At 42.6% G+C, this 14,545-nt stretch overlaps 1 protein-coding gene across 1 annotated transcript in view; it reads right to left on the reverse strand.

Annotated features, from left to right (window-relative positions):
- The window catches only part of ZPLD1 (zona pellucida like domain containing 1), a 41,285-nt gene extending 39,430 nt beyond the window's left edge, over positions 1-1,855 (reverse strand). Inside the window, exon 1 of the mRNA XM_009896992.2 lies at positions 1,836-1,855. The gene's annotated coding sequence lies outside the window, so the exon portion shown is untranslated. The remainder of the gene's footprint in view (positions 1-1,835) is intronic.
- Between the last annotated feature and the right edge of the window lie 12,690 nt (positions 1,856-14,545).

The following is a 14,545-nucleotide window of genomic DNA, read 5'->3' on the forward strand; positions in this document are numbered from 1 at the left end:
GAGCAAAGAATGGACTCATTTCTCTCTCCTGCAGCTGGTTCACATTGTGCTCCTCTTTTAGGGGAGGCATTGGAAATTTGATGATCACTGAGACTAAAGGAAGCCCAGGATTGTCTTGCACTAAAACACAAAACCAACAGTTTTGTGCAGTCCCCTGTACTGGGAGCGCACAAAGAGTCCAGTTCCAGTCCCTAAATTCTGGAATGAAGAGGTTGTTCTGAGGCTGGAATAACATTCTCAACACACTCCCACTCAGTCTACAGATCTCTTTCTCAGACCACTGACCATTATGGAGATTCCATCAGCTAGCAAATTTACAGAAACCATCACTTGCTATAGGCCACTGAAGACTCATCACATCGTAATGGCCTCCAGTAGCCTCTAACCATGTTCTGGATTCAAGCACACTGATCTAGTGATGAAATGCTCTTAAAGCTATTGCCTGCCTCCAGAGGCCTGCAGTCACATGGGCAGATAAAGATCTAGATGAGTATCATTCTACTTAATTACTCTTTTTTACGCTTTTGAAGAGAGCAATATAAATATAAATCTTCAGTAAATAATGTTTGATGTCACTAGCAAGGAGATTATACAGCAGCCATCTGTTTGCGGCTTGAAACATCACCAGTAAAATAAGACTTCTCTGACAAAAAATCAGCAACAGCTTATGCCACCATAATGACTTCAATTTCCTTACTTTTAGGAATAGAAATTAAGCAGTAAAGTTGTAGAATAATGCTGCAGTACAGCTCGGCCTGACAGAATCCTTCAAAGTTAAACGAGCTTGCAGGAAATGATGCTGCTAATATCTTGGTCTAAGGAAGGATGTAACATCACAGATCACATAAACATTGTGAAATCAGAGGACATTTGCACTGTTCTTCAATTTATGTTCTAAAAAGACCCCCAAAAAATAAATCTATTGTGAAATAGAAAATACTAACTTATGGATATTTTCTTAAGTCACAGCCATTATGGAATTAAAGCAAGGTCTGAAGTGATTTTCGAGCCCATCTCTAAAGCAAGCTTAAGGTGTGCTGCTCGAGACCTATCTGAAAGAAGACAAAATGCCATGGACTGGTAGGAAATCTTGTTTGATCAAGATGGCCAACACGACAAAGCTTTCCCTCACGGGGCACAAAGCAATCATAGTAACTATGTCAATTTGGACTGTATCAGCTTAGCAGCTTAACTGAAGATTCGATTTCAAATCCCTGCAATTTTCATTCAAGAATATATTTCTGCTCTTATTACTTTAAAAATAACAAAGGTGGGGCAATTATCATGTCCAGGCACCTTTGTGACCAGAGACAACGTGATTTCCAGTCAGCTAGCCCATGTCATTTGATGGACGCCGAGCCAGAGAAGAAGCCTCGCTTATCACAACTTTCTTCCATCAATGCAAGGATTGTGGGAACAGCTTGACTGACACTACAAGCTGGCTATCATTGTCTCCTCCAAGTAATTGCATGGTTCCCTCCTGAAAGCAACATGAGTGCGTTGGAGATCTGCTGATAGCCTCAGCACCACAACGTTTCTGTAACCTTCTTGCCCTCGCATGAGCCTGGCCTGGGTACCTATAGGTAAAAGCTAAGTTGGGGGTGGGGGGGAAATACATTAATAATCGCCTCTTCTCACAGATGGATCTTCATGCTTTCACTCCCCATTCCTTGCAAAGCTCTTCCCCGACAAGCTCCCACTGAGACTTCCCAGGGAAGTTAAATTTGTCCCACAGGTGAACAAAAGTCAGAATTTTCCTTTAAAAAGCAACCAACAGTTTGCCATTCCCCACTATTTTAGCTAAGTTCTAGCTGGCTGACACGGTGGGCACTTACCCAAATCCCCTGTAGCTGTTGAGTCAGCTGTACTCCATCTATCCTGTGCTCCTGCATGTGATCAAGTGTTTGACTCCTCTGCCCTGCAGAACTTTTTCAGAAAACACTCTCAGCCTGTGGATGGGGGGGAAAAGAGACACTCATTATGAAAAAAATTCTTTTTAAAATAGGTCTAGATTTGAGATGGGAAAATTTGACAGGTCTCAGAATGCTTTACAAGTCTGTTCATCATCAGTCTGAAACCTGAGAGTGATCTTTATGGTGGCTCTTTTCAGCTCTCTGCCCTTTTTTGTTGTTGTTGTTGTTGCTGTTGGTCTTTTTTTTTCTCCTCTGCAGCCTTTTGATCTGCTTCTCTCCACTTGTATGAAGATCTCCAGAGGACCATGTGGGGCAAAACAATCAACCTGGAGAAATTACTCTGTCATCGGCTTGTTGAGGGAAAAACCTTGTCTGCTTAAAAAGAGGGGGTAGGAGGGAGGAGAGAAATGGAAACACTGAGATAGGATCAGTAACTAAACTGCAGGGTTATCAATGTCCCGTTGTGTGTTGTGAGAAGTGTCTGGTAGGGTTTGGGGCTGGGTTTTTTTTTTTCCAGTTCTGGGCTAAATTCTTCGTGCTAAGCAGCACAAAGGCAAAAAGAGCAACATTTCACGCTGCGATGAAAATGTGATATAGGGGGTGTCATCCTGAATGCAGGTGACAACAGAATGATAATTACCAACAGGACATCAATGCACACAAAGCCAAGCACACACAAAGGCAAAGATCAAGCTGCTAGAAACCAAACCTGCTTCATAATATCTACTCCCCTAGCTCTGGGATTTGGAAGGGGGGGGGGGGGGGGGGGGGGGGGGGGGGAGGTGTTTAACTCTCTTTTGTCACATTGGTTTTTCCTCTTCCTCCTCTCACTCCCTCCTTTCAGTTTCTATTGCAACCATCTCTGCCTGGAAGCTTTTGTTACACCTTTGCTCAGGGAAGGGTAGTTTAGAATCTTTGGCAGCACAGAGATAGCTTTGAGATGCCTGGACTTGTTGGGGTTTAGGACAGTTTTTAGGACAGGAAAGCCCTGCTTCTGCCATGACTTCACTTGGGCCAGCTTCTCTTCAACAGCAAAATTGTTGAGGGGGGGATCTTATTAATGCTCACAAATACCTAAAGAGTGGGTGTCAGGAAGGTGGGGCCCCATTCTTCTCAGCAGTGCCCAGTGACAGGACAAGAGGTAGTGGGCATAAATTTGAATATAGGAAGTTCCATCTAAGCATGAGGAGGAATTTCTTTGTTTTCAACATGGCAGAGCACTGGAACAGGCTGCCCAGAGAGCTGGTGGAATCTCCAACCCTGGAGAATTTCAAGGCCCACCTGGAATGTGCCTGTGTAATCTGTTTTAGCTGATCCTGCCTTGGCAGGGGGATTGGACTCTATCTTCAGAAGCCCCTTCTAACCCCCAAAATTCTGTGATTCTGTGAAAGTGCAGTTCTGCATGAAGTGAACATTCATGGTAGCATGGGCAGGCCCCCAAGAGCAGCCATGTCAGAAGCAGCAGTGATAAGATGCACTGACCATCCTCTTCCTCCTGATCTTAGCACGTCAGGGCACTGACAAAAGAAAGATTCCTCTTTTAACACTGAACCATCCCAGAGAAGCACAGGCTTCAGTGAAGGAGCTCCTAGAGGAATCACAGAGGGCTCACAGGTTTGTATGCCCCTTTCTTGCTCCCAGTTTCTCCAGAGGCAGAGATGCTCTTTGACATTTCCTGAGCTATCTTCTGCTAGTCTCTTCTACACATGGGAGATCAGTGGACTCATCACCCAACAGCACTGTGCACAGCTCCAGAAGAGCTGAGGACCAGTTTCAAACCATTGTTCCTTGTCTTATCACTACAAGCCCTTGTGAACAGTCCCTCCCAAGCCTTCCTATAGGTCTCCTTCAGTGTAGTTATAGGGAATCCTTGGAGACTTCTCTTCTGCAGGCCAAAGAGCCTCAAGTCTCCTAGCCTGTCCTCATAGAAAAAGTGCTCCAGCCCTCTGATCATCTTCATGGCCCTCCTCTGGACCTTATCACATGAATAACATAATGCAGTCATGACTAGGGCAGCCCTGAACTAATAAAAAGATAAATTAAGAGATATGTAGCAATGGCACATTCCAGTCTTACTTGATATTAAGTGTTTAGCCACGTTTGATACCTCATCACCCAAATCCACAATGAAATACCTCAGTGCCATACCAGCTTCAAAAATAAAAGTATTTAAAGTACAGCCTCCCCTTGGGCAGATTTCCAAAATGAGAATCTCAATTTGATTTTATTATTTAAGGCATTTATAATAGCAAAAGTCAGCTCTTGCCTTTTGGTCTTTAGGTGAGATTATTAAAACACATGAAATCAGCTTCACCAGCTTCGTTGCTCTTCATGCACCCTATGAGAATTGTTGCTGACATACCCCTCACTCACCACATGCTTCTTGGGCAAAGAGCAATTAGCTAGATGTTCCCAACCTCAAACAGCTTTCAGAACCTGGGGGAACAGCAGTTCCCTCCTCAATCTACTACAATTCCATAGGCAAGGGGAGAAACAGCCCCAAGATGTTCTAGCTGTGATTAGAAACTCTTATTTATGGAGAATTATCAATCAACCAATCTCTGTGCTTAGTAGAAAGGGGAACTGCACTGCTGTCAATTGCTCACTTCCAGACCAATACAGACCACAGAATCATCCAGCCTGGAAAGGACCTCCATGATCATTAAGTCCAGCCATTTTGCCCACTCCACCCAGTCTGTCGTTACACAAGCACCAGATCTGTGTGGGTTTTGCACGTGTCCAGGGATGGCTGTTCAACCACCTCCCGGGGCAACCTGTTCCAGAGCCTGACAACCCTTTCCATGAAAAATTTTTCCTGGTGTCCTAACCTCCCCTGGTGCAGCTTGAGGCCATTCCCTCTCATTCTATCATTTGTTACTTGAGAGAAGAGACCAGTGCCTACCTCTCTACAACCTTCTTTCAGGTAGTTGTAGAGAGCAATAAGGCTAACTTCAGTCTCCTTTTTTTGTGGACTAAACAGCCCCAGTTCCCTCAGCCACTCCTCACAGGACTTGTTCCCCAGGTGCTTCACCAGCTTACTGGCCCTTCTCTGTATCTGTTCCAGTGCTTCAACGTCCTTCCTGTACTGTGGTGCCCAAAACTGAGCACAGTTCTCAAGGTGTGGCCTCACCAATGCTGAGTACAGAGGGACAATCACCTCTGAATCTATGCACCACACTGGACATAGGAGTGATCTGAAGGACACACCACACAGACAAGGTTGTTTCAAATTCTCTCTCAATAATAGACAACTCAGTAATTGCACTGCTGCAGAATGTGCTATTTATCTACTCTTCACATTTCAACTAAAAAGAAATCCCCAATTTCATTAGCATGGAAAAAACAAACCCAAGTATTTCACCATTCATTCTCAAAGGAACCTGCCCCCAGTTATTGATTCTCTAATCTCACACAGATTATTCATAAATAAATTATTTTCCCTCTGTATAACATTCAATAGCTCTTCAGTATGCAAGCATTGCAAGCTCTCAGTATGATTTCAAACAGTTCTTCTGGCCAGAACAAATATAAGACCTTGCTGTTGTGAATAGATCATATAAGGAGCTTTCCAAATGCACCTCATTATTGCTGAAAGACCATCTTGCTCGTTTCCAAATCCAAAATGCTTGTTTCCATCCCACAAATCCTACTCTGCCTGCCTCACTCTTTTGTATATTATTTGAGATCATGCAAGCCCATTCTTCCAAAACACTAATCTTAGAGGAGTTTTGGACACAGCCTGATGACAAGTTTTGGCAATTAGCATGTAAGAAGCTTTCTCTCTTGCAGAAAGACATGATGCATAAAGCAAAACTATTTCTCCTCCCCTCTCCTCCGGGGTTTGGGAAGCCTCTGCTCACCCACAACTTGCTGCTGATATCTAAAATCCCTGTAAGGAGGCAGAGAGGATAGAAAATGGTAACAGAAGAGAACAAATTCCAAACAAAAGGGCAAGCCCAAAGTTTATTAACTAGTCCATCTACAAGCCAATTTCTCTGCTAATTTGCTGCTTTGCCCATGATATAACTACAGGATTTGCCAGATTTGCATTTCTCTAAATAAAAAGAAATGTTTTAAAAACCCACACAAAACAAAAGAGAGAGAGAGAAGATTATCATTTATTACTTACCAGAAATATATCTATATGTATATAATCTTTCAGTTTGTATCACTATTGTCATCTAGTACAGAGCTCTGGAGATATCCTGGAATTTCTTTTCCCAAATATAAGTCAATATCAGAACTTTAAAATCAGTTTGTAATTCCATAAAGCTCAGACAGATTGCCAGGGTTTGGGTTGGTGATTTTTTTTTAAAGCAGTAAGACAAAAATAAGGCTATTTCAAAACAAAATACTCTTCAATTTTATAAGTCATAAGAAATTCCCATGCTTAGTTCAGAAGTGAAATGCTTTTCTCTCTGCCTTTTTTTGGGGGGAATGAGTTCTGAAAGTGCATGGTGATTGCAGCAGGGTCAGGGAAATGAATCCGGCAGCTAAATGTCCTTCTAAGGGAACAATTCAACTAAAGAACATTTCCATTCTTTAGGAACAGAGGAAGTTTTACAGATGATTAGGTAAGTAGTTTATCTACCCTTGTGCCTTGACTGGAATATACTTCAGCACAAAATGTTTCCAAAGAGTTCAGGAATAAAAAATAGCTAGGTGCAAAAGCCCAACTGACAAAGCACAAACAAGCAAACCTTTACCACAAAATGACCTGACCTGACAGAAGCTGGATTACATTTGGGCTATATCCAGGCTTTTATTTTGGAGGCACCTCATAGATTTCCTCTCTGGACATTATCATCATGTGTGTATAGCAATTATATCCCCTCTTATATACCTCTATATACCTGCCTCTTTTCCAGCCCAGCCTATGTTAGTACCTTCAGCTTTTACAACAACATTTTGGAAGCCTCCAAACACTCCCTACCCCTCCGGATGCATCCTAGCCTTTCCACTTGCTTTGTTTCTCATACTCATATTTTCTTGCTTTTGAAGTAATTTCTCAGTATTCAGTGCACATTAAGCTGCTCAGGATACATAATTCATGCAACTACCCAGGTTTCTTTTCTGTGAGATCAGATTTAATTCAGAGCCCAGCTAATGTAGATTAACAGCTCATATCATTCTTACTATACCTACTCAATGTCTGCTGTAGCCACAAGGAAAGAAAGAAAAAAACTTAAAAAATCAATATGGCATGAAAAATTGCTCCCTACTTATAATCAAATAGACTCACACAAGCACATGGCTTCAAAATTGTCATGGCTATTTACATCATTGGCTCCTTGAGAGAGCGTGCCCCAGTTTTAAATAACTGAACCGTATTCAGCCTCAGAACCAACCAGTTCACTTTTGGTCTCGCCAAAGCAACTGTCATTTAAATCTCTCTAATGCAAACTGTTAGCAGAAGAGGGAGCACAAGTGAGAGAAAATGATCATGAAATTATATTTGCACTAAAAAAAAACATCACACAGAACCCCAAAATCCAGTTTAGGCAGTTTTACCACGGGCAAAACCATGACCTGAACAGATTGTAAATCATCTTAGCATCAGTTTCATCTGGGTACGGACCTGAGGAGCGGGATACATAAATCTCTGTTAGTCATACTAGCAACACAACAAAATACATCAAAGGACCAACATGTTTCAGTATTAGCAGAGGTAAACTTGAACAAGAAATGGCTGTGGTTACAAAAAAAATGTGAATTGGGTTTGAAATAATCCCCACCCCACAAAACAAACCCACACGCAAGACTTCCTCAGCTTCTCTGGCTACACAGAATCCTGCCTGCTTTCTGGGGAAGAAAAATGTATTCCCTCAGTGCATTAGAACAGCATTAAAAAACCAGTTCATTTCTTGCTCTAAAATTCCTCCTGGTTTCAAAATTTGTGAAACAAAACTTGATTCTTTTCCTTTTTACTTGAGATGTTTAAGGCCCTCGCTGGCAGAATCTCCGCTTAGTATCACAGGTGAGCTTCGCCCATAAGCGTTCTGAAAAGAAAAGAGGTTCTGTGTTGCCTTTAACAGATCTGCTGTGAAAATAAAACTGGAATTAGACTTCCTTTTGGATTGTAGAAAATTATGTTTTCAGCCATATCTACAGAGAGTGAAGCTGCTACCACTTGCCGTCGTGTCGTTAGTTGTAGAAAGTTACGCTGGTCGCATAAAAGATGTGAAGCTATTTTTAAGACCATCATTTGTAAATACACCTACATTTTATTAGCATTAGATGAATTCTATGAATCTAATCCTTCAGCCTATTAGATGAAGCCTCCACACTCCTATGTGAACCCATTCCCACCTCCTAACCAAACCCACGGGCCCTTTTGCTTTCCTATAACAATTAGATTACACTTAATCTTTCGGTGCTTCAAGCATTTCTCTTATACTGTGGTCTGCAGATTTTCAGATGAGAAAAAGAGGAGGGGTTTGACCTGAAAGGAGCATTAATCTGGTCCTCTGGTGTTACAGCATAGCCTTTCCTTGTCTCCCTCTGCCATTAGCTTCTTCAGCTAAATGCAGATGTCACCAGCCTTTCTTTAGCAAAGGGAAATAAGTGTCCCATTAAGTACTTAGAGGAGTGGACAGATTCTCCTATTCAGCTGGTTCCCTACACACTTGCTGGTGCTGAACAGCAAATCTTGTATTTCTGAGAAAGGGCCAGCACAGAGAGGTTATTTTCCTCTAAGTGGTTTCCTTATTTCACCTGTTCTCAAGTTTAGTGTTAAGTTGCTGAAAGATTACCTCATTCAGAAGATCAGGAGCCTGTTAGGCTCTAGAGTGGAGGGTGAGTGAGGCAATAATTATTTGTTTGAAAAATACAGGTAAGTTTAGCTTGTATTGCAAAGAAATATGCCTGAATTTGCCATTATTCCAGGGAAGTCTGAATTATTCCTGAAGCCTTTTCAGAGACTCAGGCCCTGCTCACAATGGTGAAAAAAATGACGTGCAGAGGCTCCCAGCTGCTGCTCTCACTCCGTAAGAGTCTGAAGGGAACCGAAGCAAAGGGCTGACTGCCTGAGCAAGCACTGCTGCAGACACCTTGGGGCTTCTCCAAGGAGGAAAGTCAGCTCTGCCTAAGGTAGGACGAAGTTTAACATATTTTAATACACCAGTGAAGTTCCCCAAGTCATCTGGGCTCTCGCCACTCCTTCCTTTGGTGCAAAGATGATTTTTTTGTTTGGTTTGGAGCTTCTTTTCCGTTGCCCTGGAAGCTTCCTTTGGGGGTATTTGTGGGGAGTAGTTGGGGCTTTTTTTTAGAGGTATTTTTCTTCAAGGAATAAAAGAAGGATGATTAGAGCTATTTGAATAAAATCAGAGCTTTCCATGTTTATTCAGGCCACAGACAGATTTCTAAGGCCACAGACAGATTTCTAAGACCACTTTTCATGAGCTTTCTGTAGGTAAATGCAGCCACTACTTTGGTGACCAGGACAGCTTTCTAGATTTTAATGTGAAATTAAAACTTCAAACCACCAAGATCTTAGCTGTCAGGAAACATTAATCAAGGAGACAGAAAAAGTGACAGATATCATAAAGATTTTTACCATGGGAGAGCTTTGACACTTTCCTCCTACCTTGCACCTCCTATTGGAATGTAAAACCATCAAACTGCCCCTAGGAAGAAAAAATACCCACACAACACGACCTCTATGAACTAGATTTCAGATTCATGTTCATTATTTTGCAGAAGGAATGTTCAGCAGGATCAATATGCCATCAAGACAAGAGAAGAGCATAAATTGTCCTGAGAGTTGGTCAGAATTTTCTTTACTGTCATCTGGGGAATTAAAAACCAGGCAGGAGGCATATTAAAGCTGTGCTTTTATAAGCTTAATCAGTAGGCTGGAAAATTAGTTTCAAACAGAGATAATGAGCTCCCAAATCATAATTTGCCAAGGTTGCATCGATTTTCACTGGTCTTCAGGTCTTTTATGAGCATCCACCATCAGACCACCTTTCTGCCCCAGGCCCCCATCACTAAGGAGAGGCATGTTGGCAGATCAGGCTTCACCTGTGGACTCACAGACCCTGGAGGTAAACTTGTGGACAGGGCACTTCAGGACCTGGTTTAATGTTCATGATGGTCTTAGATTGACAATTGGCTCAATGATTTTAGTGATCTTTTCCAACTGAAATAATTCTATGAGTACACTCAAGGAGGAGTTACCAGGCTAATGGCTGCATGAGGTAAAAAGGCCAAGGATTTGGATCTGCTTAAGGTGGATATTTCATGGTCGCTGAAGGAAAGTATTGTCATATCCTTCTTCCCCTCTTGTGCATCTTCACAGAGACAGCAAAGGGCTCATCATAATAGTCACAACATGGGTCGTTCTGCCATCACTGTGGGTTTAGCAACCCCACAGGCACTGTCCTCATTACCCTCCAGCCCAATAATTATTAGGGCATTTATTCAGTGCATAAGAAAGCAGAATGAAGGTCCCTCCTCTGCTTATGGGAGCACATCTCCCCTTGTAGACAGCACCATTAAGTCAAAGGATGAAAGCTACTACTGGATTAGACAATAGTTTTTGTCCCCCCCAACTCTTTGTTCACACAAAGACTCTTAAATATCAGTTACAGCAGCTGAGAGAAAATTCACTGTAGCATGTTTGAGATCAGGACCTAAAGCACTGTCCTGAGATGCAGGATGAAGTTGAAAGCAAGCCTTCAGGCTAGAGGAGTATTAAACCTGAGTCTTCTACATCTAAGTCAAGCAGCTGGATCAACTAGCAGAGGATCTACTGAGTAAGCAGGCTTCAGACATAGCATCCCAGATTTGTTATATATCACATGAGTGAGGTTATTAAAAAAACAAGTACTTTGATTCAAGTTCACATTTGATTTCTGCTTTGCATCTGCACCCTTGCTACAGTGAATCAGACCTGGTTTCCTTTCCTCTCTCCCAGCATCATTGAATGGCAGGGGTTGGAAGGGACCGTGGAGATCATCGAGTCCAACCCACATGCAGGATCACCTAGGGTATGCCACACAGGAATGTGTTCAGGTTGATTTGGAAAGTCTCCAGAGAAGGAGACTTCATAACCTCTCTGGGCAGCCTGGTCCAGGGCTCTGGCACCCTCACAGCAAAGAAGTTTCTCCTCTTGTTGAGGTGGAAATTTGTGTGCTCCAGTTTACAACCATTGCCCCTCATCCTATCACAGGACACCACTGAAAAGATACTGGCTCCTTCTTCTTGATGCCCACCCTTCAGATATTTATAAAACAGCCCCAAGTCTCTCAGCCTTTCCTCTTCCAACAGATGTTCCAGTCCCTTCATCATCCTCATAGCCCTCTGTTGGACTCTCTCCAGCAATTTCCTGTCCCTCTTGAACTGAGGAGCCCAGAACTGGACACAACATTCCAGATGAAGCCTCACTAGAGCAGAGGAGCAGGAGAACCTCCTTTGACCTGCTGGTCACACTCCATTACCACTGTGCTGATAGGACTGAGTGGATTTTTTCAGGAGGGAAAGGTTGGAATCTGAAGGAACAGTTCTGTCACCTGATACCTCTATCTATGGTGATCTTTTCATTCCTTTCTGTATTTTATTTACAGTTTACACTGACAGATACAAAATTGAATGTTAATCCCTTCTCAGCTCTTTCACCCTCTAGTTCTTTTCTGTTGTTTAGTTGCAGCCTGCTCTTGTGGGTGAGTTACACGGAGTATTAACTGATGTCCTGTTACCTCACTTCTTTACTGTGTAGTAAAGCTGTCTCTTGTTAAGAGTTATCCTCATCCCAAGACCTGGTTGCATTCCAAGTGACTTGTTTGCCAGGGCCAAATTCAATTAATAAAACATTGCTTACTTTCAGGAGCTATTTGTCTTCTGCTAGAAATTAGAGTAATTAATAAATATAGGTTGGAGCAGCTGAACAGATTTGGGGGTTGGGTTTTTGTTTCATTTTCTCCCGCACTCAAAAGTTTATTAACACTTAAAGATCTTTTCCTTTCTTCAAGCAAAAGGAACTGACTTATAAAGGTTGGGGCTCTGGTCTCGGCATATATCCTTCCTTTCATTCTGTCACAATGGATAATAAGGATGAGAAACCTTGTTGGCAAAATAAGACCAGATATGGAGGACTAGATGCCTTGGAGGAAAAAAATGGCCTCAAGTTTCACCAGGAGAGGTCCAGGTTAGATATTAGGGAAAATTTCTTCACTTGAAAGGGCCATTGGACGCTGGAACAGGCTGCCCAGGGAAGTGGTCAAGTCACTGAAGATTGTTTAAAAGAGGTTTGGTTGAGTTGCTTAGAGAGACAGTCTTTGAGTTGTGTACAGGGAGATGTTATGACATCTATGACAAATCCTGTTACTCATTCTGTCCTTGTATTGTTTGAACATGTGGTTTTGATAACACAGGCCATCACACAGAAAAAGAAACAACCTACTCCCAGCTCTGCATCAAGACAACTTGGAGATTCTGTAGCTTTCTTCTTTAGTTCATTAGCTGACCATGCCCATCCCCAGATTTTAGCAGATACGTCTGAATTGGTATAACTGCCATTCTCAGAAACAGTCATGATTATGCCCACTCATTGTTGTTATGGTTTGAGTCTCTGTAAACTGCTCAAGACTGAAGACATAGAACCACAAAATGTTAGGGGTTGGAAGAGATCCCTAGAGATCAAGTCTAAGTCCCCTGCCAAAACAGGATCACCTAGGGCAGGAATGCATCCAGACAGGTTTGGAAAGTCTCCAGAGAAGGAGACTCCACAACCTCTCTGGGTAGCCTGTTCCAGTGCTCCAGCACCCTCACAAGAAGAAAGTTTTCCCTCATGTTGAGGTGGAACTTCTGCGTTCCAGCTTATATGCGTTGTTCCTTGTCCTATTAGTGGGCATCACCAAAAAGAGACTTGACGCCTTCATGTTGACACCCACCCCTCAGATATTTATAGACATTAATATGATCCCTTCTCAGCCTTCTCCAGACTAAACAGCTCCAGGTGTCTCAGTCTTTCTTCATAGGAGAGGCATTCAAGTCCCTTAATCATCCTTGTAGGCTCTGTTGGATTCTCTCCAGCAGATCCCTGTCTCTCTTGAACTGGGGAGCCCAAAACTGGATGCAGTATTCCAGGTGTGGTCTCGCCAGGGCACAGTAGAGTGGGAGAAGAACCACCCTAGATCTGCTGGTGGTATAGTATTCAAGATGTACATTTTTATCTTCTCCTCCACACAAGATCAGTGCAAAGAGCTAAGGAGTTGAAGTTCTGAACCTCACAGTCATTTTCTTGAGAAAAGATGGAGGATATTATTTCTTGCAAATCTTCATTAGCCTGTGCATTATGGAAAGATGCTGTAGGATACATACCCAGCTCTTTAAGTACAATAGCAAAGGCCAGTACACTAAATGAACATCTTACCCCAAAACCCCGTTGTGATTTAGAGATGCTTCTTTTAAATAACCCATTTTAAAACGTGAGAAAACTGTAGCCTTTCAAGAATTACAGCCCCATTTCATCTAGTTCTTCCCTCAATTTTATGTCTACTGCATTGTTTGAGTGTCTTAATCAAGATAGCCTCTCAGAAGCCATTTGCTTTTGAAAGAAAGCAGTGCTAAATGCAGTGGTAACCGATCCCAGCAATTTGCAGCCCACAGGAATGTACAGCAGCACAAAAAACCAGAAAGCAAAATCTAGCTGTACTGAGGACCCATTTACATGGCTCCAGCTGAGAAAGTAATTCTGTGGTGTGAAAAGGAGATGTCTTTTCTCTGAAATAAAGAAACACTGTTGTGAGAGGCAGGAATCCCCTTTATGTTGGACCCCCAGGATCCACGCCGACCAGGCTACACCACCAACCATAGTTTAGAGTTTTAGTCTGTGAGGTGAAACAATCCAGCTTTGGCAAATTTCAAGCGTGCAACCCTACCTGTGAGGAGCCCCTTAGGGTATCCTAATAATTTTGAAAGTCCTACCCAAAAATCAGGTAAGTATGTGGCATATTAGCATGGACTAAACAATGGTGTGGTTGCAGAGTTTGCAGACGTCACTGCTTTTGAGTGCAGAATAGCAGCAGCCAAAGCAATGCTGGGCTAGCTGCAGGCTTTCTTAGATTCATTAATAGCTGTAGGAAGGAAAGAATCCTACCCAAACCAGGGATATTTAGATGAATCCTTGGATTTGTGAGGTGCCTGGACACTACAGTGAAGAGTAGTTGTATATTTCTTCTAAAGCCTACCCAAATAAAACTATCCATGTCATCAGAAATTGCACATGAATACTATATACTCACCTCAGAAGTAGCTTGAAACAGTCTTGACAGGCTGAAACACAGTCAGTGAGAGGCTATTTTGTCTATCCTGACAAAACATATCTTGAACAGCAAGATTGTTTTAAAACATATTTGGCTGAAAGAAATATTGTTGTGCTAAGTGGTTAAGTTAACTTTTGAGGCTATTTTTAGCTTCAGGGGAAGTGCCAGGGGAAGTTTAGGCTCGAGGTGAGGAGAAAGTTCTTCACTGAGAGAGTTGTTAGCCATTGGAATGTGCTGCCCAGGGAGGTGGTGGAGTCACCATCCCTGGAGGTGTTCAAGAGGGGGCTGGACGTGGCACTTGGTGCCATGGTTTAGTCATGAGGTCTGTGGTGACAGGTTGGACTTGATATCTTTGAGGTCTCTTCC

The sequence above is a fragment of the Dryobates pubescens genome, chromosome 8 (assembly GCF_014839835.1).
Source record: "Dryobates pubescens isolate bDryPub1 chromosome 8, bDryPub1.pri, whole genome shotgun sequence".
Classification (NCBI taxonomy): Eukaryota; Metazoa; Chordata; class Aves; order Piciformes; family Picidae; genus Dryobates; species Dryobates pubescens.